Source organism: Strongylocentrotus purpuratus, unplaced genomic scaffold (genome assembly GCF_000002235.5).
Source record: "Strongylocentrotus purpuratus isolate Spur 01 unplaced genomic scaffold, Spur_5.0 spur5_scaffold_7, whole genome shotgun sequence".
In the NCBI taxonomy this organism is placed as follows: domain Eukaryota; kingdom Metazoa; phylum Echinodermata; class Echinoidea; order Camarodonta; family Strongylocentrotidae; genus Strongylocentrotus; species Strongylocentrotus purpuratus.
The window spans coordinates 2,036,322-2,040,439 of NW_022145613.1; positions in this window are offsets into that span (position 1 = coordinate 2,036,322).

The following is a 4,118-nucleotide window of genomic DNA, read 5'->3' on the forward strand; positions in this document are numbered from 1 at the left end:
ACCCACTTTATATGTGTACAAAATCTGCATTCTTCCCTAAAGTCTTTTATGTTAAACAGGAAAATGTTTATCTAACTCCAAAACAATATCCTTTGATTAACACATAATCGAAAGAGAAAAAAACCCATTAAAACGTAGGACAATAATACGTCAAAGATGTCCAGGTGCAGAGCGATAAATCATTAAAAACCCTTACCATGATATAAATCATATCTGGTAGCTGTCAGCTCTGTGATAGGCATTATGTTTCTATTGTTATCACCAAACACGATACACTATCACAAAGATCCATAGATTATTCTTTTTAGTTGTTATTGAACTATTTATATGTAAATGTACAAGTTATAACCTTATTTCATGTTTTCTTGTATTTTACTGTAAATACGACAATGTTAGTCTCCGGATTTTCGCCATGTTCTTTTTCAAAAACAATAAAACCGAAAGTCGAATTGAATTAAATTGAATAAAGCTCTTCTGCTACCCCAATATGCACAATATCCGGATATGGAGACGCGTAACCGGATATCCGATCAAGCTGTTATATCCGGTCGTTGTCACGCGGGTTCACATATTTGGTTAAAGGGTATTTGTGGGTTTTGTTTTAGTTTCAACCGATTAAATGAAATATGTTTTCTATTTCGATTTCTTTCAGTGATTCGTCTTATTTTTAAAGCATTGTTTATTATGATAATGATTATGTAGGCAGGGATTTCCGGATGAGTTTTTAGATTCAGGAAACGACAACCAGTTGTGAAGCATCGGGGCTGATTGGTTTATTAAGGTAATACTAATTTGGGGGTACGGTGTCATGAATTTGGTTCAAATAAACATATTGGAAGCATAATGCGTTCCTACAATATTCAATGATCGTTGTCGCGGTTGAAATGAGTCTTAAAGGTACTATGTCCCTTTTGCAGCCAACCTCAAATGCTGTAGAACTTCGCAGGAATTATGGATATGTCATGTATGTCCTATCTGTGAAATTTAAACGTTAGCAGTGTCCTCATATTCAAATTATGCAAGGAAACCCGTTCACTTGCTAGACTTCACTGTCAGACACTATTAATTGACTGACGGGCTTTTTTTCTTCTTTAGAATAACATACATGAAAAGAGTTGTAAAGGGTACATGAGCATTTGTGTACATCAATAACCCACTTCTTGTGATGACCAAGATTAAACTGATTGAATCTTTGCGCAGCATAAAACGTATGACCATTCGGTACAATTGTCTGAAAATCAAGACTATTAATTTTGGGCTCTATAGCCTTAAAGTCGATTTGACAACTAATAGTCGTTATTTTCCCACTATTATCTTTCAAATGCAGTTGGAATTTAACTTTTTCATTTTTTGGCCTGCAAATGGGACATAGTACCTTTAAGGGTTGAAATTGTGAACAATGAACTCTATATTATGTTGTATAGCTCCCTCTCAAGATTGATATCACTTTAGCTTCAAAACAATGTATCTTGACTAAAATCGACCGATTTTCTATTCCCGTTTGGAAATTATATATCAGAACTGCACATTCCGAGATTGTCATGGTTGCAGCTACAGTATACCGTTGCATAGCCGCAGGCGCTATTTTAAATGTATTGGGAACACAGATAAATTTGATATTGTAATTTCTCGAATTTTTTTTTATATGATGCCTATTTGGCTCTTTCGAGACTGTTTGATGACGACGTATGATCAAAGTATGGGTAGTAGATAACTTCATCAAATAAGACAATAAAAACTTGTCTGTCTACTCTTTCTGTCTCTCATTGTCTCTCTGTCTCTGTCTCTATCTCTCTCTCTCTCTCTCTCTCTCTCTTTTCTCACTCCGCCTCTCTCTCTCTCTTAATTCGTCTCTCTCTGCCTCTCTCTCTTTCACACTGTCTGTCTTTCTCTTTCTCCATAATTATCTATACATTATGTCTGTCGCACTTTATCACTCTGCCTGTCTCTTTCTTTTCCTCCATATGTGTCTGTCTCTAACTCGCCCGTTTCCTCTTAATCCAGCTCTATCTCAAACAGTCTCTTTTTCTTTTTCGTTTCTCCTTTCGCAATCTGTGTGAAAAGAATCAAACTATTAAATACGAACAAGTTTATTTTTCACGTCTATTTATCTATATACTTTGCAACTGATATCTACAATCTACATTTTGCAGGTACAATTGATTAATACATACCACTAAAGAACATAGTACTTTTTAATGTATACAATCTTTCATCATCATCATCACTTTACACTTTTAAGAGTAGGGTTATGAGTAGGTTTATGCCACGGGGTGATCCGGGCATTTTGTCTGTATGTACACCTATCGTATTAAGTTGAATCTGATTTTGACTCGTAACTAGTTCTCTTTATTCCATGTTTCAACATGAAGATATGGCACTCAGAAGATTGATGATTGCACTAGTGTTTTCTTCTCATTCTTCTTCACATTTTTTGTTTTGTTATCATTCTGTCCCCTGTTCTCCCTCCTCCTCCTCCTTCTCCTCCTTTTCCACCTCCTCTCCCTTCTTCTCCTTCTTCTTCTTCTTCTTCGCCTTCTTCTCATTTCCTTCTTAATTTTATTTAAGTTTTCTCTCTGCTTACACATAAAGATAATAATTTGTTATATATAATGTATGTACACATTGGAAATTCATTTCTCCATTCTAAGAAAATGGCACAAAACTATAACTTTATGAACGATTCGACAACGTAATCTAACATTTGAAGTGAGGAATTCAGTCATACCAACGCTGGTATCGATAAATCAAATCCTGTTTCTTTCCATGGATTTTTTAATGACTAGAATATATGTTCTGCCATCTTTATCAAATACTTTATCGAAATGTCTATCAAATTTAATAAAACGAACGGCCTGCTAAAGAAAGTGGAAAGGGAAAACTTCGTATAGACTCAGAGTTATCCAGATTAAAAGCATGATAAACCCTTTTTGCAGAGGAAGGACCTGATGTGACCGGAGTTAGACACATTGCCCTCAGGAACTATACTCTCTTAAAAATATACATTACAACGACGTTACGGTAATTTCAACTTGTTTTTTGTTTACTTTATTTGGATTGTTATCCTATCTAAAAACACATTGCCATTAAATAAATAATTATACGTAGACGTAACCTGTCCTAAAACAACCTGACATTACATCCTAATTCATTTCAAATACGGATTAAAACATCAATCAATATACAATGATAATACTGTAATGCTGTCGATGTACATCTGACATTCATGCAGGCGTTACATCTGCCTATAATTATTATTATAGTCTATACCAAAGAAGTAAGATAACTATTATGTGTAATTGTTAATTCGAGTTACATGTTAATCTACATCCCTGACGGTTTAACCTATTGTGCATACGATACGAATTACTTTGCCTTCTAAAAAAAAATTAAGGTAATTTCAATAGCCTTGTGCGCCACCTATTGACACAATTGAAATGTGCCAACAGTACGACACATGGTCTTACATGATTTCTCGAAAGTTCTTGCAATCGTGTTACTTACTAAATGTTTTTGACAAACAAAATCAAACGTGAATGGTGAGAGGCATGTAAGCAATTGTAGAAATATATTACCTCTCCTAACCAACACATAAACAAGTTGGAATGAACATTGATAATAAACGTTACTACCCATTTATTATACACACATGTATAAGACTGATTTTGTTAGAAGATTAGAAAATTATCCTTTTTTCCATATGATACCAGTGGGTCTTTTTGATCAAGAAAATGTAAAGCCATTTGAAATAAAAAGGTGGAGGATGGTTGATAATAACTCGTCTTCTCGGAATGAACCAGTTTTTATGAGAAAAAAGAAAGAAATAAATGATAGTGGATACGTCACCGGACTGTGGATCTCAAAGTCATGGTTCGCGGTTCCAGTACCCCCTCGGCACTAATGTCCTTTGGCAAGACTTTTAACTATATTTTCATACTAATTCCAGGTGAGAGAAATGGGTGCCAGGCAGGAATTAATTCCTTAAGATGCTAGAGCGCCACAAAAGTAGCCGTGCTAAAGTCGGGATAATAATTGTGAAGCGCCATGCAGGAGTGTCAAGTCTGACAGACATGAGCATGATAAACGCTGTAGGCCTATACACTACAAACCCCCCCCCC